At 45.7% G+C, this 24,749-nt stretch overlaps 1 protein-coding gene and 1 long non-coding RNA gene across 6 annotated transcripts in view; one reads left to right on the top strand and one right to left on the bottom strand.

The window, feature by feature from the left end:
• Positions 1-24,749, top strand: part of SHLD1 (shieldin complex subunit 1) — a 94,363-nt gene that overhangs the window by 11,031 nt on the left and 58,583 nt on the right. The gene's annotated exons all lie outside the window — the stretch shown is intronic.
• Positions 15,089-24,744, bottom strand: LOC119149600. Its single transcript, XR_005104778.1, has 3 exons — positions 24,662-24,744; positions 21,407-21,734; positions 15,089-15,837 (listed from the first exon to the last, which is right to left on the bottom strand). It is a non-coding gene; the product is annotated as an uncharacterized LOC119149600 (long non-coding RNA).

Below are 24,749 nucleotides of genomic sequence, written 5' to 3' on the forward strand. Positions count from 1 at the left end.
TTGAATAAAAATAGGAATACAGATAGCAAGTAAATCTTACATCCCTTCAGGTGCTGGGAATCTGGCTTGCAAGTAGCATGGGACAGACCCCAACTGGATTTTCCCATGGGCTGCTGTGCGTATCCCATCTGTGGAGAGGCTCTGCCTCTGTCCCATGCCGTGGTACCTTTTAGTTTGCATAACAAACAAAACCAGGTATCCTCTCCTGACAGCCTGGGCTGTTACTGCTGTCATAATGCCCACCAGTGCACAGCCCAGGCTGGCCCTGGGCACTCCAGCAGGTTCCCTCGCAGCAGCTGCTCATTCTAATGTATGAGCTGCTCAAGCCCTGAGCACAAAGCTTGGCAGGGCAGGCATGGTCTGCTCGTGGTCACCAGCTCCTCAAACAAAATGTCTTCTGCAAGGCTTCCAACACAGATCCCAAAGGCCCTTGCCACTTTGTCAATATAGTCCAGAACCAATGGATGGATTCAGAATGTACTGGAAAGCAGAAAAATATAAACACACAACCGAGCCATGTAAACCTCAACTTGCTTAGGGAACTGGGCAAAAAGAAATTAAGCACATTAAAAAATAAAAAGTAAAATTGGTGCTAGCTGACAAGATAGCAGGGAGAGCAACTTGCACACTAAGCTCCTGCCAAAACTTTATGCTCCCTATGCCATTGTCACCTTTATTTGCCTCATCACAGATAGATTACAACCTCAGCCATAACTTTTGGACAGTAGCTATGTTTAAAAACAGAACCATAGCTTTGAACTGAGAACAGTTTTGCTCATAAGCTCAGGAGACAGCGAAGCCATGTAACTCACGGCCATCCTGAATTCATTGTCTGCCTGTTGCTAGACATTAATTCATAGCTGCAATATCATACTTTGTTTACTCTGCATCTTATTTCAGGGCTTAATCTTCTAGCCCTTAATTGTATTGTAATGCTTCTGTTTAATAGGACTGTTTGCACAATGGAGGATTGTTTGTGTGAATAAATTAACTGGAAAGCATGTGTACAAGTCTCCTACAAGTACTCCACACAGCTGTCCCGAACTCAAGAAGTAATTAGTTATTTGCTAAAGTCCTGATCCAGCATCTATAGCCATCAATGAGCAGGTGTTGACTTCAGTGTGCTTTAGTTTAGGCTTTAATACTGTGGTCTCTCATCCTCTTGAGACCTGGTAGTGACTTCTACATTGAACGCCTCTTTCCTGGAGGATAAGGGTTGGGAACATCATGGAGACAGTACCCACAGTTGTCATGGGAGAGAGGACCCTGTCCTCGTCCCCAGGTCAGTAAATCCCTCCTCTCCAGGTCAGTAAATCCTACAAGGCCAATGTAAGCACTTATGCACTTCAAAATTAGTATGTTTATCGTGTTTTGCTGAATCCAGGACCTTCATTCCTAGGGCATAGCAGTTTCCAGGGCAGTCACGCTTATCACTCTGTGGCCCGTGTTTGTTCACACAGGGGTGTCGTTTATCCACAGGCACCCTCCCTCCTTAATACCGCAAGCAGAGCAGACACTGTATTGGGAAGGGAAGAGCAGTGACACATGGGACAGCAAAATATGGAGCCATTTTTCTGCTTTCCTGTGTTTCCTGTGGAGGAGTGTTGGGGCGAGTCCTGCAGCCCTCTTCTCCAGGGGAGTCCTCCATGGGTGAATAACTCTTCTGCCAGAAAGCCTGGGCCCATAAAGCATCTTCTGAACCTTTTCCCAGGAAGCGATTCAAGGGGTGAAGTCTCAGTTTTTCCATCAGCAGTTTCAAATAATTTGATCAATACCGCAGAGGGCTGGTGTCACATGCGTAATGCCAGGGTAAGGTGCAGAAGTGTCAGGCAAATATATTCCTTTGATGCCAGGGTTTGCAAAATGATTGAATGCTGAGGGTTACAATGCCTTCTGATCGCTGACTTCAGACAAAGGCCCTAACTGCGTCAGGCTTGATCAGCAGGAACCGAGTGTGACCTGCTCCAGTGGCAAAAGACAAAGCCTTCCCTTGAGCCTCACATACCTCACACACACATCAGGGGCAAAGCCTTCGGCTCTGTCATCTCCACAACATGCTACCCATTTCTTTGTCCTCTTCCCCACAGGGTAACTGTTGTGCCTGTGCTGTGCCAGCTGCGCCCAAGAGGAAAGCAGCTTGAGCAGAGAAGATGTGGAAAGGGAGATGAAGGAAATCAGTGTAATCAGGCTGAAATGTGCCAGATTATTTGGCACCTTGGACTCCCTCCAATGTTTGTACAGGTTGAAGCAGCCGTTCTCCATCTGTCGTGAGCAGTGCTAGACATGGCCCTGGGTAAGCAGCTTTAGGTGGCCCTGCTTGAGCAGGGGTGTTGGCCCAGATGACCCCCAGAAGTCCCTTCCCATTTGAACCCCTCTGACTGTGTGATCTCAGGGCCAGCTGGTGCAGGTTTCCCTTTGCAGAAGAAACCCCCCGCTGGTTTGTTAAGTCAGGGAAGTGTTACTTTTCCCATCTGTGCCCACAATGTCAGCAGAGGATGTGTTTAGGAAGTGAGAACATGTGGGAGATATGGAGTGGAGCCCTGCTCCACCAACTCCCACTTTTTATGCAGTTACTTGGGCAGGTGGTACTGGTTCTAGAGAGACAGAGAAATTAGTTCAGGAGTAATATCTTCTGGCAAAGATGATGTAATTAATTTCAGAATGTGGCTTGGACACCACAAGAATGGGCTACATCTGGAAAAGCAGGTAGACCTAAATGACCGTGTCTTTTCCAGAACACAAGAAGGATGCCAGAAATGGCTGTGTCTAAATTTAACACTAGCATAAGCTATGTTATTGATGATTAATTTAGAAAATAGAAATCTAACAATAGTTAGATCTTAACTCTATTTTCAGACGTTTGGGTGCTTCATATCTCAGTGTGCAAACAGATAAACATGAACTACTTTATGAACAGTGAGGTATCACGTCTACGGCAATTGCCTGTATTCAAAAGGCAAGAGGAAGTAGTTATCATTGCTTGCATCAGCCGTTGCCTTGCAATTGTGTTAGAAGAGCAAGCCCTAGGATAATCAGTGGTTTATAACTGTTTTTTCTTTCTAAAGTGTCTAATCTTTGTGTCTTCTATGTCCTGTGGTGTGATCAAATCTTGCACAAAGGCAGATAAAGTTGGGAAACAGTTGAAGAGTTTGGGAGAGCTGAGAGTTTGGAAGGAGCTATATTTGTCTTCAATCATTTTCATACTGCAGTAAATAGGCTTGGCTTTATTATTTTTCCAGACATAATGCCACATCATATTTTGCATTTCTAAGTTATCTAACATAACAACAACAGTATCTTAGATAAGGATGGTTATGAAGTCTGGCTGATAAGGGAAGACCACAGGGCATAGGCAGAATATTCTTCAAATTGAAGAAGCGATTTTCCTGGACAAGTTAAAAAAAAATCCTAAGACAAGTCTCTCAATCCAAAATGTGCGTTTTCTTACTCATTTGTCAAAGTGGTGAACAACTTTTGAGTTTGTAACGTAAAGAAAATTTTGAGTTTGTAATGTAAGGAGAATTTTGTAAAAATCACTGGAAAAAGAAAGCACTTGTCTCAGATTCCATGTTATATATTTGCTCAATAGACAAAGAAATGCAAATGAAATGCCTGGCTCACCAGGGGAATGTGTTCTGCTTTTCATCCAGGAGCAAGATGCGATCATTTCAAATCCCAGTGCTGCGTCACAGCACATACCATAGCGCATATCATGCCCCTTCCTCTCAATATTAAACATGCATATTGTTTGCTGTGATGGCACCATAGAGGAGTGTACCTTTATGGACCTTAATAGTAGCTTCACTCTTTTCATCATATTTTCACTCTTTTCACCCCACAGTCAGGCCACCTGCACCCCTTGGATGCCTTTGCTCCTGTAGAGCAAGGGTGTAGACAAACAAAACAGCCTGCTCCTCAGAGAAAAGTACACAAACATTGAAATGTAAAAAGAAAGCTGGGATGGCAACTTAGGCAGCTTTTAGAACGCAGAAAGCTCAGTAAATCTCATTAGACCCCTCCTAGAAATCTCAGAACTTGAATCCAGCTCTTGGACTCTGTGGCTCCAGCTGTGCTGGGCCAGCACGTGAGAGCAGCATCCTGGCCACTGTGCTCTGTGGGCTTAAGAAAAGCAACCAGAATATGAGCTGTAGGCAGTGATGTCTCCAGTGATGTGACAGCAGGCAGCTGGGTGTCTCCACTGTTTCACAGAGACTTACAGGCAGCCGCTGCAAAGACCTACCACTACCTAATGGCCCACATGGGTTGAAGTCCTAGTACTGAGCACTATTTCACCCCAAGCAGATCTCTGCTGTGCAGCAATGCTGCAGATTTTCCTAAGGAACTGCTTTTTAAGAATATGGTTTAAAAATACCGTCTTCTTTCTGCTTAAGGAGATTGTATTTATACAAACTCATAAAAACTGCCAGCAATTTTCTGTAGAGAGGAAAAGAAGGAAGGAAGAAGACTAATGTTTGCATTAGGACTTCAGTTACCAGTGGGAAGGTCTTAGTAAGGACAAAAATGTTGGATTTGATTGCAAATTTGTGGTGGTCAGTCCAGAGCTGCTGCATGAAGGCATATTCCTTTGAATGCTGCCAGTAACAGATATACGTGAAGAACTGAGAAAACGGTAGCTGATTCTAGGACTCAAGTGTATTGTCAGCACAAAATGCGCACCTTCAAATGCCAGGAGTTTTCTGGTGCAACACAGGTGAGTTCCTTCAGCTGCAGGGAAACCGTGCTGATGGCCATCTAGAGAAGAACCTCCAATACATCTGTCCTTTTAATCTCCAGTTCAGCCTATCTGCTTGCCTTGGTGTTTCTGAGTTTACCACCTTTTAAGTTATCCTGTTTGATCTCTTCAGTTCTTCTTCATACATCCAAAGCATGAAATGCCTTTTTCACCTTTTAAATTCACCGGTAAGGAAATAAGTGACATTTTATAGGCATACTTCTAAAGAACCAGTCAGCAGCAACACTGTTTTGCCAGTTGAGTGGCACAGACCTATCCCAAAACAGGAAGCGGATTCTTACCTAAGTATTGCTGCACAGAAGTTGGTAATTCAACACTGGCAAGGTCCCATGGGTGTTAACTTGGTGTGATAATACCTGTAAGCAATAGGCATCTGGGGTACACCTGCAGAGGAGCCTGCAATCCTCATGAGAAACCATGCCTTGGTTTCCGGAAGCTTATCAAGAAAAGGTCTGAAATTTTGCCTGCCAGATAACAAAAACGAGTTAGGGATAGGTTTAAAAAAAAACCACCATATGCTTCTCTTGCCCTGAGCTGAAGTGCCAGTGAAAGACTGCAAACTTGGGAAGGACCACTTTGAGGAATGCTCAAAATCTCATGGTCAGTTAAACGATTCTGTTTATTTTTCGTCAAAACCTCAGTCCTGTTCCCATTGAGCTCACTGGCAAAACTCCCTCTGCTTCTAACATGTACTAGAACCAGCATCAACAATTTGTGCTGCCTTATACAAGCCTTGCCACAGGGCCATGTTGCTGGAAGTAACTACCTTCTGACACAGTTACCAGAGTGGCCTGCACAATTGCTAGACTGGAAGAAACTACAGTTACAGGGAGATCTTTTCCCAGCAAACAACTCAGCTCATTTGGTTATTTGCATAGGTAGTTACAGGGCTGGCAGCCAGATATACAATACACAGTGGGGAAGGAATTAGCTGAAGGCAGAGGCTGAAATGGCTAAAGTTTACACAATGGGGAGGGAAACAAGACAAAACCAGCAGACCCCAAAGCCTTTGTTTGCTTTTGTTGTCTGTCCGCACATCTTTGGAGTTCAGCTGTGAGCAGTTAACATCTAAAATTGTGATAGTATCTTGTATTTTCTTAGATTTTTTCAAAGCTCTGGAAAGGGTTCAGATGCCAAATTTAAGCCCACAGACATAAACTCAGCAACGCCTCTTTTTGTGTTCCTGCCATACAAAACAAAGGCAGCTATATTCATAAAGAGATTTTCTTGTCATGGTGGGTGACTTCAAAAAGCATGGTCTCTCTGTACCGGGAAACAGCTGCAGCTGATTTTCTTCTCATCCTTGCACAGCAAGGGAGGAGTGGCAGCCTGGCTGGCCAACTTTAGGAGAAGAATTGGAGCAGCCAGACCCAGGTCAGTGCAGTTCAAGCCACTAATAATATTGTCTTCTTGTGTATTCAGAGAAGCTGTGGCTGTTCCCTTGACCAAGAATACAGCTTAATCACATAGAATACAGCAAGAATTCAGGTACAGCTTCCTGAAGCCACGTAGATATTTTACACCTCACAGGCAAAAAGACCCTCAGGCAGGCAGTGATCTTGCCATGCTTCTCCCAGGGCCAACACAGGGCACAAACATCATTTTACCCAGGAAGAAGGGGCTGCTTTTAAGGGTAAAATTTGTTCCACTGCACATAATATCCATCTGCAGCCAAGCATCTTCTTTACCATCCTCTCGTCATCAAGGGAGGAGAAAGGATTTCTAAAACAGGGTAATTCTGAATTGTTTAGGTGTTTCCCTCAGGAGGTAGTAAGCAGCAAGTCAGACACGCTTGTTGCCCTCCACTGACTGAAAATCTGCTCAGTTTACTCAGACCCAGGAGCCTACACAGTAGGCATTTCAAGTAAAGATAGATGAATCTCGCCTACTGCTCCATGAACGCAAAGCCCAGCTCACTGCAAACATGAATTCAAACTTTTCCAGGGTCAGCCCTGTCCTTGTAAGGTGCTCAGGGAGCCAGTTTTCAAGAAGAAAGCTGGAAGAAACGAAACTAGCCTCTGTTTTAAGGAGATTTATCTTCCACAACGATTTGTCAAGCTGGAGTACAGCAAAGGGTGAAGCCAAGGCATGTGTTCCTGTGACCCAGTTACCTTCAGGAAACCCAAGCAGGACAGAGAGGATTCTGTCTTCTACCTACAGGAGAGCAGCTGAGCATTAAGACATAGTCACCCATAATTAATTTATTCCTCCAAAGGATAGTTAATAGCAGGGTTTTTTGCTGCAAAGTAGCAGCCTAATATTGGTGCTGATTTTAATTAACTAGCCAATGGGAGACAGGATGGGCTGAGGAGAGATTTCATACAAAAGTTAATTAATGCTCTGACCTAGTTTAAAGTGTTGCTTAAGTGGAAATTGGGGGGAAACTGACATCAACCAGTAATGGATCTTTTAGCATCCGTATTACCGGTTCTCCCATGTGATCCACAGCACTTAAATTAGCAACCTAGATGAAATTAGTGAACGCACAAGAAATATGGAAGTAGTTTCCAAGGTAAACATAATTACTTGTTCATGAACACACAGGAGTTAGAAGAGGAAGAAGCCCTTCTTGCTCCAGACAAGCACTTGGGTTTTGGCTGAGCTCAGCTCAGGGCGTGTGGTGGGTGGCATGGGCTGTGCTGTTTAGCCAGGAGGCAGCTCTGAGTAGCACCAGTCTGGCTGAACCGTGTGGTGGGACCGAGCCAGTGCCCAGCACATGGGAGCAGAGCTCAATACCTTTGCTCAGTGTTACTTGTAAGAGCTGTACTCCTGGGGGACAGTTACTTTGCACCTTGTGGAAAATGCACTGGGTTTACAGAAGCATCCTGATAATAACTCATTATCTCTTTAATGAGACTGTAACCGTCTCTGGGTTTTTAACTTTTGTCCTTCCTAGATTTGTTTTAATCATATGTCTCTTAGATTAATACCTTTTGCCTTCATTTATTTTCCCAGTCCTGAATATAAGACACTTCAGGATTTTATTTAATCTTTTTGTTTGGGAAATAAAATATAGATTTATCTTATTGACCACCTGTAATTTCGTCATATGAAAGCAGATTTCTCCACATCTCTGAAAACCCAAGGCCCTCTAAGATTCTTGCCTTGGGCCCACAGCTATGTATAACCACCAAATCACTTTTGCAAACCAATGCCAATGAATGCAGGACATTGATTATTGTGTTACTGTTCTTTAAGGGCTGTGTTTTGCTTGGCACTGCCCCTGTCTTGAAAAGTTAGCTGTATGAACAGGCACAATAACTGCACTGTGGGAGAAAGGACATTTTAGTTCACTCCTATTTCACAAGCAGGAATCTGAGGCACAAGGTCATGAAATTACTTTACCAAGATCACAGTAGTGCAGTCAAACCATCCCATCGTTTGCCCACTCCTCAGCATTACATCATCATACTCTCAGCTGGCAAAGTGCAGTTCGGATTATTGCAGTTGGAAGGGCACAAAAGACATATTTTTAAAACTAGTGTATCAGGTTAACTACAGTCTTGTAAGAATCTCTTCCTTTTCATAAACAGCTTCAGCAATGTGGTTGGGAGTCACATCCTGTACCCAAATTCTGTGAAATGTTGACTCGCCAGGCAAGCAGCTCTGTTTGAATGACTATGAATCACTAAATCACTGAAGCAAACTATTATCTGGCAGCTGAGCATCACATCCTTGTTTAAGTCACTCCATAGATAAGCGACAGCTTAAACACTCTACTAGTGGAGCCTCACATCCTTTTCTAGGTCACTTCACAGAAAAATGCATAAAGTTCCTTCTGTGCAAATCACAGCCCAATGTTTTCTTGGAAGTCTGAGGCGACTCCTTCCTGGGAGGCAGGAATTACACTCTTGGGATCTGACTTCTCCCTAAAATGCAGCCCAATCCTCAATAGGGAATTTGTTTACACCTTTCTGAATCCTATTAAAACCCTTTTTTGTCGAGGATACACCAAGTATTTCTCTTCTTTTTCTGCAGGAATGTGTAAATAAGGCATGCTGTCCAGTTGGCATTCAAAGAATACCAAGACTGGAAAGGTTTAATGAATTGTGGCCCTGCCTTTAGTACCTGCTTTGGTTAGGGGAGGTAGGTTCCTACCAGAGAAGGGAGGCCGCATACAGCTTTCTTAAGAAGTTAATCAGTGTTTATAAATAGTCTTGGGCTTGGGAGCGGCTTTAGCTCCTTGCTGCTGGGATTTTGTCCTAAAAGACCAATGGCTTTCAAAGAAAAGCCTGAAGATCTTAGGTGCTGAGTCATGGGTGGTAGGCTGCCCACCTTCAGTTATCTATTTTACTCTTTTATTTTAAATATTGCTGCTGTTCCCTTTCCCCTTGCTGTATTGAATATTCTACCATTTAATCTAGTTGTCCTCCATTTCTTCCCTAATTTGAGATGCTCGTGCTGCCTGCTTCTGGTCCCCTTCGCCCTTCTGCACTGGGAGGTGGCTGAAGACCTAAGCTGTGCTGTGTGCCTGTGGTAGCCTTGGTGTGAGCGACATTCAGCCTGTGTTCTGCTGTGCTGCAAGACTCCTGTCTTGCATCTCTTAGGGCATGTTTGATTTCTATCAGCTCCTTCTTCCTGGCCTCTGGAGGCACAGAAGAGGGCCTGGCCTTTTGTAGGGCCCGGCTGATCCCTTCTCCTTGAGGCTGCGCACAGCTTCAAGCACAGGATTAAAGTCATGTGGGTCAGCGTGCTCCAGCCATGTCTAAAAGGCAATGCTAGTTCTGATAGCTGTTGGCTGCCCTCAGAGGAGGTGATGTGTCTGCACTAAGGCAACCATGACACAGTGTTGTTGGGCACATTCACTTTTCGAGGAAGGTTTTGCTGTGGCAGCCGCTTTCCGAACAAGACACCTTTCACCTGCCAGGTAGGTGAGTATGCTGCTGAAACCTCTTCTCCATGGTGCTGCTGATGTCCTACCTTTCACATCCCATCTCTCCCATTGGTTCCTGCCTGCACACTTGCACACTCCTCCTTCCCTCTCAAGAAGGGCACCCCATGAGCTTTGTCACTAAAACTGGGGAGTATTGAGTGGTGGTGTCCACACCCATATGGGGAATAATGCTCTCACTCCTTCTTCCATGAGTATTTCTCAAACAGTGGACCTTTGCCCCATGATGCTTGTTTGGGCTTAGCTCCACAGTGGTCTCCTTCAGCATGTCCTTGCACAAGATTTCTGTGAATATGCCTGAGCTGACCTCGTCCTGGAAAGAGACATCCTTCAGTGATGCTTCTTGTCTTCATCACAGGCTTTATATTTTATTGTTTACATGATGATGCTTGATGAACCTCTTAGCTCAAAGAAGTACTATCTCCCACCCCTCCCCTCCGTGAGGGATGCAAAGGAACTGAATAGGCAGCTGCCAAGAGATTCCTGGCACAGGACCTTGCCCTTGGCACCCTGACTCAAGGCACGTGATTGCTTGGCTCTGTCTACACGCATCCATTTGCGTGGATGCTACGTGGCTTGTTTGCAAATACTGGCGACTCCAGCTGAAAGGTGCCAAGTGCTCACAAGCATCCAGCAGGATGTTGTTGGTGACCTCCTTTGTGAAGAATGTCTGATCATTGGTGCCAGCAACCAAGTCCTGGCATGACCACAAGGCAAAAGGACAATGTAATAGTAGCCTCCAACCTCTTCAAGGGCAGTTGAAAAGATGACAGAGCAACACTCTTCTTGGTGGTGGCAGATGGTGTAACAAGAAGCAAAGGTCACAAATTGTGGCTTGGGAGGTTCAGGTTGGATGCTGGGGAGAAACTTCCTGATAAGGAAACGTACAGGCCTGGGACAGATCACCAGAGGGCTTGGGGGAACCTCCATCCTTGGAGGGAGTTCAAATATCTGCCAGGCAAAGCCGCAGCTGACCTGATTTAGCCCTGGCAATCATCCTCTTCTGAGCAGGAGGTTGGAATAGAGACTTCCAGGGGTCCCTTCCAACCAAATACTCATAGGATGACAATCTCGCCTGTTGGCATCTGCTGCAGGAAGACCTAAGGCAGAGCCTGTGGATTTGTGACTACCAAGTCTGACGAGCCCAGTAGTGGGAGGAAGGAAGAACCCAAATGGCAACAGATTACCAGCTGGCTCCCAGGCAGCTCGCATGCTGTTCCACCAGCAAGCAACCCTTCTGGCCTTTCTCTAGACACAAGGCAGCTGCAAGGACAGTTCTGTGCTCTGAAAACACCCCTTGCAGCATGCGATGTGCGAGGGCTACAAGCAGACAAGATACTTGCCCACTTCTGATGCTATCTATCATGAGGGTACAGGGCAGAGAAAGAGCTAAAGAGCATCATGGTCAGTGAACCTGACTTTCTGTGCTACTAAGAAATCAATATGAAAGTCTAAGTGTTGATTAAAATCAGTCATATGAGTCTTACCCTCCCTGTCCATATCTTTCCCAAGTCTGTCCAGTACCTATAGATGCAGACCTGCTTAAAGTTTGTGCTGGCCTTTAGCGTGTGAACTTCTATAGTTTGTCAAGGCTAATGACTACAATAATTCAGAAGCTGTGTTACCTCCAGAAATATAATACCATTCCTGGAGGTATGCAGTACATTGTCTAGAGCCTATTCTGGGCTTAATTTTGTCCAAAAATTGTGTTTAAATGTGTTTTAGAAAATAGCTATTAGATTACATCATTATGGATTGCTCTTCTTTTTGGCATTCAGTATAATGAATCAGTGGTCAGTTATTTCTTGGCAGGAAAGTAAAATTACTGTCTTGAACCATATTTGAAAGAAAACAGCACGTACAACCTAAAAGATTAATGGGCAAGAGACCATGTAAACAATATGTCATCTTTTTTTTTTTTTTTTAATTTAGTGGGGGTGGTGTTATGTCTTAATTTAAAGTGTGCTAGGCCTTTGAGGAAGGAATTGGAGCACTACAGAAGCAGGATGTGTTACTGGGAGGCAGTTGTATGCCTGTCCTTGGTTTTGGGAAGATGGAACCTTATGTGTAATTTTAAAGGCTTACAGGACACAAAATTGTATTTTCAAAGGGAAAATTCAGATTAATTCTGCATCTTGTAGTTACACAGGGGAGCTGGATGGGCAACTGTTATTAGTGCTAATGTAAAAGTGTACTGCACTTCACTTGACTCAGGGGCACATAAATGTACCATTAGCACTAAAAAGTTGCAAATTAATGAATTAGTATTCTTGCTTTCCTGAATGAGGTAATGTGTTTCTTGCTGAGAGAGAGTGCTAGATGACAGGAACGAGTAGCAATCTCTGTATGGTGATTTTTTGTCTCTCTGATCATACTGCAGGTGAGAAGGGCGAATCTGGGCAGCTATTTGGGATCAATTCACAGCCTTCAGTGCAAGGGGGTTGCTGGCACCAGCTTTTGGACTGTGAAAGTCCATCCTTTGCTCATTTCTTGGCCCAATGTAGCTGTGTATTTTCTGGAGCAGGCATCACCGCCTGTCACCAGGAGCACGTGGCCCTGGTTGGAACCTGTCTGTGCTGCTTCAGCAAGCAGTCCCTGGCCGTTTTAGGGCAGAAAGGGCAGGTTTGGCCATGTTCTGTTGCCTGCCCTAGGGTTTGCCCTACCCTGTGACAGTTCAGCAACTGTCTCTTAAACTTGGCTGTTGCAGTTGAACCCAAAGTGTTTGGTTTGGGGTTTTTTTGATCCCTTCTTTATAGCAGTCTTTATGATCCACTTCCATGCAGGCCATGTAGCATGGATATCCTGAGCCATGGTAAATGCAGGGTCTAAGCAGGACTACAGGGTGTGAGCAGGACTGCAGGGCTTTAGCCCCTGGGGGTTTGCTGACCAGAAATGGCCCAGCAAGAGCACTTGGCTGGCAATCGTTTAGAGACATCATTGCTGTGCTGAAGAGTGAGGTCCTGCAAGATGCTGGAGGTGAAAAAATGGTTCCCCTGTGCCAGCCAGCTTCTTTCCCCAAAGCTGGTTGTGCAGCCCCTCTAACCCTGTGTGCCACTTCTAGCACTACACAGTGAGATGGCTTAGCTGACACAAAGCTTACCTGCTGGGGAGGGAGAAAAGTTGGGCTGGTGGTCCTGCACACTGAATTGACTCAGCCGAGGGGCTTGGGGAACACTGCAGTGGGTGCAAGGGACAGGGTGAGACTGCTGGTTTTGGTGGGAGCCAGCTTGAAATGGCACCCAACAGCCCAAGGACCATGATGGAGGGGGCTGAGGTGCAGCCAGGAATGGAGCAGTCTCATGTAAGAGACAAATGTGAGGGTACAGCCCTCTACCAGCTTGTCATATTACCACTACCCCTGTTTAAAACTGGAATGCCTTGTCCACTGCGACCATCCCCATGATCTCTTTAGACCTGTTTTGCTCCTTATGACTCGGATTTCCCTGCTAAACATGAATGGCATAGAGACTAGCACAAGCCCTGGTATTTGCAATACACATGGAGAGGAGGTATATACACCCCTACAAACTACACAGTAGCTCTCAGTGATCAGACACCCCATCCAGTAAGAAGCATGAGACCTGCTACTTGTCTAAAATTTTTTTAAAGCCAGAATTTTTTTTCTCCCCCTTGCCAGTTTGGATTGAAAATTACTCAGGCACTCAAGGAGACATCACTGTGTTATCTCCCTGTGGAAGGAATGTCTTCTTTGTGCTGCCATTAGGGTTAAACTTGGCTATGGATGATGTGCTCCTACTAATATATGTGGGGGTCTCTTACACAGAAGCCCTTTTAAGGGGCATTAAGAGTTGTCAATAGAGCTTTCATTCATTTCTGAAGCCTTCTTTATACTGAAGTCCATGAATCATGCCAGCCAATGCTAGCTTGAGCTCTGGTGGCCAATGGTTTCAGTGCTCCACTTAAAGCTCTGCTGGGAAAGTGTCATAGATTTTTAAGTTTTATCACATTATCCTAATTTTTCACAAGATTTTAGATGGATTTTATATTTACATAGAGAGCATCTCTTCTGATCCAGTCACAGTTTTGGACTTCAGATCTAGTCTGCGATTTTAAATTGTGGCTCATAGACTTCTGGATGCTTTTCTTAAGGCAGGATTTCTAAAGGGAAACTTTTCCCAGAATCTCTCAATGCTAACAGGGAGTTCCCAGCAGGGATATTCCAGTGTTATTTTGCATTTTTGTGCTGCTTCATGTCTGGTTTAGTTGTCTTTCAGTCCTTAGTAGTTCCTCAAGTTTGTGATTGCAGTCTCATTTAACATCCTTTGCTATGGAAACTTGTATTAGTGCCAGGGAACGGCTAAGCAAATGCCAGTGCAGAGTTTAAGAGTGGGAGGGAAGCATCATGAGACATGATGTTTATGAGGGAAGTGGAAAGTGGAATTCCTCTAACGTAAACCCAAAAATCTGCACCAGTACTTCCATTATGTCAAATTTTTCTACCCGCCCCCCAGCCTTTCTCAGGTTCCTATGGCCTTGCATTTTTGTTACCCTAAGTATCTAAATAATTTCTTAATTTATCCAGGAAATGAAGGGATTTTCTAAAAGAATAATGAGGATATTGTAAAGAAAACAAAGCTGTCTTTGCCAACACTATCCTCTTCCTCAAAAACAGGTGAACAGGGACCGGAAGGGGGTAAATGGAGGCAGGGAGGATGCATGTATTGCCACAGCAGTGGTCTTGCAAGAATCATGTTGCTGTTTAAATTTCTGTAAAGTGAAACATGCTGTGCTCTAAAATGACAAGATTTCTTTCTGATCTATGGGAAGCTGCTGTTATTTAGTAACTCCGGGTTCCCCTGATGGTGAGTTGCTATTAAATAATGTGAGTCATGGAAATTACAGCTCTGTGGAGATCCGATTCTGGTGCCTGGCCCCCATGTGCCCATGTGTTACCTACCAACTGAATGCTGGCTACCTAAGGTGACTGATTTAGGGCAATATGGTACTGGTAGGTGGAGTGGCTATTCCAGAGAGCAGCTATTCTTCAGACTCAGTGACAGATCCCACCAAAATGTTAAATATACCATTGCTCTGATTTCTGATTTAAAAGGTCAAATGGTGGTAAAAATACCTACTTGGCACTTCTCAGCTACAGACATGCATGGTTTGGTTATGACAGTTTTGCCGTAGTAGGCACAACCACTAATACACTGGGGTGAGGGACTAGCTTGCTTTGTGGACATTGTGACACTGGAAATAAAGTCACAGACTTTCATGTGGCCAAAGAAGGAACTGGACAACCTCTCCCAGCTTCAAGTGACTTGAGTTGCTGTGTGTGGATCAGAACTCCAGCTGGGGAAGCAAACAAGTACTTCCCACCATAGGATAAATGAAGAAAGAAAGGTACATTAGCTCTAGTCAGAAGAAACCACAGTACAAAAGTAAAAATGGATAGTGTAATAGAAACCATTCTAGCCCTTGCTTTTTGCATTAAAAATAGAAAACACCTATGCTCTGTTTAAATACAAGTTTCAGTAGTGATTTGGAGGCCTAAATGCAGTTACTTTAGTCTCTTAAATTACTAGTTGGCTAGTTCCTTGTTGGTCTTCAAATACGTGTTACAAATCTCATGGCTTGCTTGTCTGTACTGGTGCTGCTATTTGGAATGAACTCTTGGCTTGAATCTTTCAGACTTGCGGCAAAAATTGTGATGAGCAGCACCTGCCCTCTGATGCTGAGCCCTGAGTAACCTGGGTCAGAACAGGACTAGCTGGAGTTTCTGGGTTATAAGCAAGCCTTTTTGTTCTTCTCTTTGGTGTAGTTGGGGAATAGTGTTTTTCTTACAGAGATTTATTATTGATGCTGTGATCATGCATTGAAAGCCCCAACGTATACTGTTTTGCTTTGAGATCATTAGCAAGAAGCTGCTAAGCTTACTTTTGTCAGGTTGAAAATATATATATGTATGAATTATGTATAGAAGTTCGTTGACTCTAATAGCCACTTGAAAAAGTGCAAACTTTCCTCCAGAATGTCTGCATTCCAAAAATTCAGCATTTCTTCTCAGTTCAGTCATCATGAGACTTGGAAACATTTGACTTTGATCTTCTGAGTTGGGGTATGAAAGCATCGCAGTGCAATGGCGCAGTGACTGGCAGCGTGGTTTGGTCTCTGCGTAACTTCCAGGCAGAACTGTGGTGCAGAAGAAGCAAAGGGCTGCTGTCTTCTCCACCTAGAAAGGAGATCTGTGTGAATTTGAGTGCTTGGGATCCATCACAGTTGTCTGCATTAGGAGGAAAACTTGGTAGTAACAGCCTGATAGGGTTTTGTGGGCTTGTACAACAAGCCAAGACAGTATGTCATAAACACATATGCTCAGGTAGCCAAGTAGCAGGCAGACATATCCTGCTTCCCAGTTGTTTCTAATGCCTCTAAACGCTAACACCCCCGTCTCTCTGTTATTGGAGAGACGCTGCGGCTTGCCAGGTCCCAGAGCTGCCTGTCCTTCCTTGGTTTTGGAGGCCTGATCAAAGCAGAGCCACAGCCAGCTCAGGCTGCTCAGGTTTCAGGCTGTGCTCAGGCTCTGATATTTTTTCCCCCCAAGATTGGGAAACAAAAAAAGTGGTAAACATGTTAACAAACATTTGGCCTGTTGCTGTCTTGGGATCAGGGACTTGGTGACAGCTAATGGAAACTTCAGAAAAACAACATGCAAGCCCATGTTACAGAGGACTTGAGATTCCCTCCTGGGGCAAATAAAGGGTGACAAACTCTTTCATTCCTGATCAGGTGATCCCTTACTAAAAACCACAGTTGTATCCGTGTCTGGGCACACTTCTGTTTCCTTTTTTATATAAAGAAGGGGTGCAGAGATTCCCCTGGCAGAGGAGCAAGGCACTGCAGTTAGCCATGCTTCATCCAAGCCTTAGTTGGCGTGAGCTTGGCCGGGGTGCGGAAGAGGTGCCCATGCAGAGGCAAGACTGTGCAGAGCCAGGGAGCCCCTAGCAGGGTCCAATAGGGCTGTCTGCCTGAGCTGGGGGCAATCAGAAACTGACAGCAGGGACAGGAGGGAAAGTCGTGAGTGGCTTGTGTGATGCTGAGAAGAGAGGGCTGGTGCTGGGAGCTGGTGCTGCTGGTCCAGCACGTCACTGCAGTTGGTAGATTTCCATCAGCAAACTTGGATTTTTTGTGGAGGAATAAAGGGTTCTCCCTGCTCCCCCCTCCCCTGTTTTTTAGGGGGAAAAGTTGAAAGTTTGAAGTTACAGTTGAAAATACAAAAGGAATATCCGCCTGTCTGTCAGCCTAACATAGCCCTGAGGCAGGTACGTGCCAAATTCTTGTCGACTGCACCCTGGTTTCAAAAGTGCTGAGAGGCCCAGAGCTTGCAGATTGCAGCACCCTTGGAAAAGACATCTCCACCCAAGGGAATCGGCTCTGTTCCCAGAGTAAAGTGAGGCAGTGACTGAGTCACTACAGCTTTGATTTTTCTTTTTTTTTTTTTTTTTTCCCCATTAATTTGGTGTTTTTAATGAGACCTCTCTGTTCCCATGCCTGCTTAGGCCAAACTGTCTGTAATCCAGTCAGTAGAATATAAACTGATGCAATGTAATGCAAATAAAACAGAGCATTCAGTACCAAGAAATGGTGAGCATCAAAAAACCTCCGAGTAAGTAGGCATCAGGCAATCTCTTAAAAATAGCTAATCTAAAAATAACAGATAAGGGAGGGAGTTCTTCTGTAAAGCAGTTAAGGAGCTTACGTCTGGAAACTAAGGACAAAGACCAGCGCTCTATCTGCAATGCACCTTTGCTTTTAGGCAATATATAAGCCTTAGGCCAGAGGGCAGGGTCTCTTCTGTATCTGTTCAGATGCAGAGCCTAAGGCAGTCTTAGTCTGATGCTTTTACCAAAGGAATTCAAGGCCATCCGCCAGCTGACTCAGGAACACGGTGTATGAAATTGTGCTCCAGCAGGGCAGAGGTCTTGTGGGGTTCTCCTGCCTCAGCCCAAGTCCAAAACGTTTGTAATCCTCTCCCAAGCTGTGTCAGCACTGGCAGTGGAAAAGCAGGCTAGGCAGCCGTGGGTATGTGCCAGCCCTGGGAGCTGCACCGCTCTTCCTGCTCCAAAAGGTATAACAGGGTGGGATCTCTGTAGTAATTGCAGGCCATGAATAAATGCAACCAGGACACCAGAAATACTAGCCTAAAGCCAGCAACAAGGCTCCAATCTCTTCAAACAAAAAACACAGTTGGCTTCAATCTTTCAGTAGCAGCGGGAGCTTTTGGAGCTCTGAGGATTGAAGCTGGAGGTGTGATAGCCTGGTGTTCGTTTTGAGGTGGTCGTGTAGGTTGATTGCACAATAGTATGCTCTCAGCGTTGATCACGCTGGATCAGGGTAGCTCATGTGAACACTTACAAGGAGGCTGTCACAGACAGATGGGAAGATGGGTTTTTGCATTAATGTATCACTGACAGCTTTAGCTTTGCTTCCCTCATCATCTCCAGGCTGGGGCACAATTTCCTTTGCACTTCTGCTCTGGTGACAGCTCAGAAGAGGAAGGCGCAAAACCACTCTTTTACTGCTGAATAGCCCAAAGCAAAAGGGTAGCAATGGAGAGAAGTCTTTGCTTTCCTTATGGTGTAACTGCTAGGCCTGCTGGGGAAACCAGCAGGCCTTTGTAAGCATTTCACAGCTCAGGAAAGAGTATGCCCAGGTGGAGTACTGGAGAAGAGCTGGAAGCCAACAGGTCTCAGAGCACTTTCTTGCCACTTTCTGTCAGCAGCACATCTGCAGAGAGTTAGAGCTCAGCAGTGCCCCTTTCATGTAGGGGCACTGGTACACGCCTGGCTTTTGGTGGGCTTTAGTCCTTCAGCTGTGACTCTGCCAGAATGCAGGCACTAGAAGCGGGCATGACTTGAATGGACCTTAGCAGAGGGCCAGAGTTTAGCAGCCGTAACTTCATAAAAAGAAATTATGGGAAAAAGTGTAACTACTCCAAAATAATATATGGGGCAGGTAATAAGGCTGTCACCTCAAATCAGGATACATTGAACAGGCTCAGAATGGAGCCTCCATTTTAAGTTATAAAGATGCTCTCCTAGAATTGTTGTGTGAAATTAATACCAAAGCCATTGTCAATCCTATGCCTTATGAATGAGAACTCAGTTAAAGTAAAATGATATTCTGAGAAGCTCCCTGAAGCAATACAGTGGAGAGAACTGCTGGGGAGCAGATAATGCCATGCTCTCTGGCCTTCAGTTTCACTCCATTCATCATAACCCCGCTTGCAGGATGCCAGCCTTCTAGATGAAAGACATGACTCTTCTCTTTATTTTGAGCCTGGCTTCTAGAAGATACAAAGCCAATGTGGGTGTGCTCATCTCAAATTACTTTTGAACTCTGATTAAATCTGATGGATAGGTAATGACCTCAGAGCTGATGTGATTGCTGTAACAAAAGTAAGTCTGTTACTAGACAGGGGAGAGACCCCTAGCAGTATAGAAAGTCAGTAAAGGTGGCTCAGCCCTTAAGCCCTAGAGGACTTATAGTGGAGAGAAGTGCATGAATACTGCAATTGACACTTCTTGCTGGACCTCCATACTGTATCAGGCTATGGAAAATCCAGGCAAGAAGCTAGACTTTATTTCCTGTTCTCCTGGGAGTATTTACTTCAAGCGAGGCTGGAAGCTTCTTTTGGAAATTCCCTAAAGGCCCAACAGCATGAGAAAATGACAAATCCTTGGTGGATATGTATGTGTGTATAGACATATGTAGGTGCAGCTGTAACAATTTCCATCCCAGATCCCAGGCGTACAAGAACTGGGAACTCGGACACACGGTCCCTGCCAGAAATAAAGGAGTCCAGTTGCTGCCTGGTATGTACGGTGACAGAGAAGCTGAAGAGACTGTAGATCACTTGCTTCATAAGGTAGAAATAAGAATGAAAGGGAATAAACGGCAAAGGCTAAATCAATACTTAAAGGGTTATTTTGCCCCACAGAGAGGCTGCCTCTGCTCTTCCTATGTGCTTCCTTCATCACAGCTGCAAAGTGCAGGATTGCCGTCGGGCAGCAGCTGTGGCACAGGCACAGGCAGAGCAATTAGGATGTACAGAATCACTGGGTAGCAGGAATGCAAGGGAAGAGCATGGGTGTGGAGGCTTAAATAGAAATACTTTGCAAGAGGGGAAGTCTGTAAGAAGGAAATACAATGCTAGTTAAGACAGACCCAAGTTGTGCTTAGGTGCAAGATGAGAGTTAAGTTATAGTGTGCTTCATGTCTATCCTTGCATCATATAATGCTTTTGTTTTATGGTTAGTGAGCATTGATGCAGAAAAGCTCTTTGTAGGGAGGAAATGAGGCCCCACGGAACCCTACGTCTGCATCCACTGTTCTAAAAGCTTAAACAGAACAAAAATAATAGTGTCAGCAGCCTAAAAAACTTTACCTCAAAGTGGAATCAAGGAGCAGCAGATGCGAAGGGAGTAGCCCAAAAAAGAAGAGAGGTAATATCAGTCAGAAGGGTAGGAGCCATTCTGTGCCCACTCCAGCAAAGGCTCTCAAAGGAGAGAGGCACGATTTGGACAGGGCTGTAAGAAAAAAAATTGGCTCCTGCTGGTCCCCAACATTCACATTTTCAAGCCTTTACAACAGAAAACTACTTTTTGGAGAGAAACTTCCTCCTGAAATCACAAAATTCTTAGGCCTGTTATTAATACATGAACTGGCTACCATGATTTCATGTAAAGTTTAGAAGTAGCACCTTAAAAAGTCAGATACTGCTGGCAGACCCACAGCAACAGCTTCATGGGAGGGGGTGGGGGGGAAAGGCAATTTACTGGCATGTGGTACAGCAGAAATAACATTTGGTCTTTTAAACTTCCTGTACCGTAGGGTGCTGATTGCAGCAAGTGAAAGGCTTAAACTCCTAGTTAATGAAAGAGGAAGCAAAAAGCATTACTTGTCTTATAGCCAGGAAGGAGAAAACCAAGAATTTTTTGGATGCCTGGCTGATCCACCCTTTGTAATGCAGATGACTGCTGGCTGTTCGCAACCTTAACCTGTCTTGAGGAGAAACACAGTTACCAGGGCAGAGCTTACAGGGTTGGGGTAACTTGGAGATGCCTACTTGACTAAGCATGAGAAAGACAAGTAGGACAGCTTATACGTTGACCTTCATGTTAGCCAGGAACCTGAATCAGTGGTAAGTGCTCTGTGATAGTTCAGTCCAAACTCTGCAAGGCGTTAGCCCCGCGTTACCTCTGTCTGGAGATAGTAATGACAAGGAGGGCTATTTCAACTTAAGTGGAACTGACCCTTTAGAGGGAGGTTTGCTGGTTTGAACGATTGCCTTTGAAGTGGCAAAACATGAAACACACAATGTCTTTTTGTGTGGTCCTGGAGACTTAACTGCAGCACGTCTGGAAGGACTAGTAATACCTTTCATCTGACCAGCTAATAAATCTGAATAAATCAGTGAGGTTTAGGGCAACCAAACGCTTTTTTGGGGGGTTGCATAGGTATGGTTTGGGATTTTTTTCCAAGTAAGCAAGTGTATTCCCTCAATTGTGCTAACCCAGGTCCAGCCTTGGTAGGAATCAGGATGGATAACACACCTCAACCAGGGAGTCTGGAGACGCTCCTTGTGTGTCTGCTGTCATAATGCAGCTTTTAAGTCTCTTGCCTCTGCAGATGAGCTGCACTTTCCATGCTGAACTATGGTGTGCACACAAAGGACACAGCTGTAGGTTGAAGGGACGATGATCATGCAAAAAGTTAAGTGAGAATGCCAGGTGTCTCACCTTGTGTGGGGCGGTGGGGTGGGAGAAGAGAGCTTTCCTTCCAGCCTTCCTCTACCCTTTGCTGTCTGCAGTGCCACCAGCAAACCTCAGTGGTCTGGAAGGAGTGGAGATGAGTTGCCAGTTGCAGTTTCTCATCTCATGGGTTTGAAGAGCTGTTTCTCACAGTGGCTCACCTGAAGCCTGAAAACACTCATTCCTGGTGTAACTGCAAGAGGTTTTTTCCAGAGCAAAGGCTGCTAAAGCACTGTCTGCAGGGCTTGAGGGGAACTTCAGAATGGGAATCCAGTACAGCCTGAACCTCCATCCGTTTTAGTAACAGCCTCTAGAGCTAGGAAGTGAAATGCATGTGAATAATAATTTAAATATATGGATTTTCTTGCTTGCTTTCAGTTTTGAGAAAAGGGGCTAGTTCATTGTGGGGAGTGAACTCAAAACACTCAAAGTATGCAGACTACAAACTTTGATTTAATAATTTCTATTAAACAACAGAAAATTTTTTGTATCAACAGTGAGAAAATCAATCTTGTTTGTGTCTCCTCAGCATCTCTTCTGCCCTGGGCACTTCCTGTGGAGCAGAGGCTATTCAGCTGTTACTTTGTTTTCATGTACTAAATTCACTTGTAGCTGTTGTGAAAGGAGGAAGTGAGTAGACAGAGTTGCTGCCCTGTGGTGTGACAGTGGGAAAGGACTGAAAAGACATGAACTTGCTAGTTCTGCTGTTTATGAAGACAGACTTTTTTCTTCATGTTATTGTTACGTTTTTAAGATGGTAAGTTGGCAGATATCCATTAGCTTCAATGACATGAAATTGTACAGCTTAAGACTCTGGTCTTGAGACTGTCAACACTCTGAAAACTGACATTGTGACAGAGCTGCAATAGTCAGAAAGTGTATTTCCTTTTCCCCATGTGTGACCCTCAGTAGTCTGATCTTTGGTAAATGTCAAGTGTGGGGTTTTATTCTGTGTTTCCTGGCTCTTGTGTATCTTCTTCTTTAACCAACTTCAGACATGGCTGCTAGCATAGTTTTATCATGTGCTAACTTTAACATGCTGATAAAAAGAAGGAGCACAGCACACACTTATAGTCTTGCACTACACAATGTAGGCAAATGTAATCTCTTTGCTGATAATGCAGTCCATAAGGAATAAAGGTAAAGAATGTAGATTACAGTGGCAGGGGGACTGGGGGAGTGCACGGCTTTATGAGGCAGGCACAGGACCTCTCCCTTCTGGTGAGGGAGAGGCGGAAAATGAAACAAAGATCTGGTTGTCCACCTAATATGACAAATAGAAACTGGTAAGCTGTAGGTGTTTGTTAATAAGCCCTATGGCTTCCTTGTCAATTCTGCTTACTGGAGCTTGTTGCTTTTCCAGGACCCAGCAGTACCTACCAGTGGTATTCCCCACTGCCGGAGCTTTTCTAATGGGAAAGGCTCCAGATTATCTGGTGGGATGAAATCACAGAGATGACTGGTTTCTGGGCGCTGTAATATCGCATGTGCTTCCATAGCTAAATAAAGCAATTCTGCTGATGTTTTGCATTCCCTAGCCCCACTCCCTGGAGCGAAATGAAGCGCTGTGGTGCTGCCTTCCAGCCTGTAGAAAAGGTGCCATCCCACTCCCCAGAGGGGTGGGTAGTTCTTGGGGACAGGCAGTGAATGGCAAGAGGTAGCCTGGCACTAGAGCAGTGTCTGGGATTAGTTACAGCCCAGGAGGTAGCCAGGTTCGCATCTCCACATGCTTGGTGATCCCAAAAGCCCAGGCCTGGCTTGAGGGAGGCTGTAAATGCAAGGCAGAGGCGTAGCTGCTGCGCCTGAAAAGCAGACTCAAAGGCCCTCCCTGTGGGAACCTTTCCCAGCTTGAGCCAGCTCACCTGGGAGAAAAATGAAGCCCTCTTGGCTTCCACAGGACTTCAAATTTATTTTCTTCCTTTTAATGACTTCCTTCTAAACACAATAATTTGCCACCAGTACTTTTGCAGTCCCAAGGCTCTTGGAAAAAACGACTAGCTCTCTCCCAGTCTCAGCAGCAGCATGCGTGCCAGGGAGCGCAGCCAGCTCCCGACTGGCAGCAGCCTGCCCAGCGGCCGGCCGGCAGCCCTCCTCCCCGGCTGCTCGCCCGACAGAGAGGGGCTGCCCCCAGCTGCCGCTGCCCCGGCACGGCTGGCTGTGCCATGCTTGGCAGCAGCACTGCGCTATATTCTCTTTGCTGGGAAAGCTCTGGCGTGTCCCGGAGCACTCGCTGCACCCCTATGAGGAGGGTCAGGATGTCTGTGCCATGGCTGCCGCCCTGGGGTCCTTGTCACCGTGCCTGCTGCTGCTGTTGCAGCATGTGTGCCACGTGCCTAGGCAATGGGTATGCCCCAAATTCAGCGCAGTTTGTATCCTACTTCCCAGCAGGATTTGTGATGCTTTCATCGTGCTGCCCATTAAACTCCTTGGTGCCATGTTACTTAGCTGTATTTTAAACAAATCTGAGCACAAAGCTTAGGCCAAGTGGACTCTCTAAAGTTGTTAAAAGTGATGAATGCAGGGACTTCTAATCGAGGAAGTCAGCCTCAGGAAGGATGGGAAACTAAGAATGGATGGGGAAAAGAACACCCCTGCCTGAAGTTATGCAGAAAGAAGCCTCTGAGTGAGGAAGTTTTCACTGCAGGAGGAGGCCACAAGTTAATGAAGTGTTGCCACTGACAGAAAACTGGTTGAAAGTAGGATAAAGGTAATTGTGGGAATGGGAGACCGTGACCTCTGACTCAAATAGCCCCCTGAGAGAGGGCAAACCCCGGTGGGGGAGCATGTGGAGTTCATAAGAACCAGCAGTGCTCTCTGAGGGTCAGTGCTGCTTTGCATTAGAACTGAGACACGTGTATCCTGCCCTACGTGTGAGCGGCCGACACCCTGAACATGCGCACAAAACATGTGATGCCCTAAACACGTGTACGGAACACGCAATGCCCTGAACATGCATATGGAACGTGCGATGCCCTGAACGTGTGTACGGAACACGAGACGCCCTGAACACGCATACGGAACGCGTGCCCTCCAGCAGCTCAGAGCGAGGGCCGGGCCGCGATGCCCTGCACACGGTGGGCTGCAGGCAGAGCGCGCCCGCCGCCCGGTGCCGCGGTGGAGGGGCACACCCCGGGGCCGGTGCCCAGCAGGACGGCGCGGGCACCCCGCTGCGCACACCGCCCGCGTTGCCCTGCCCTGCACAGCTCTGTGCGCCTGCAGCCCACCCACCTGCTCACCTCCCACCTGGGAACAGGGGTTATCTTCCCTCCAAGCCGCACTATGCGGTTTGCAGCCGGCGGACCCGGCGCAGCCCTGTGCCCGCCGCCGCGCC

The sequence above is a fragment of the Falco rusticolus genome, chromosome 6 (genome assembly GCF_015220075.1).
Source record: "Falco rusticolus isolate bFalRus1 chromosome 6, bFalRus1.pri, whole genome shotgun sequence".
NCBI lineage: Eukaryota > Metazoa > Chordata > Aves > Falconiformes > Falconidae > Falco > Falco rusticolus.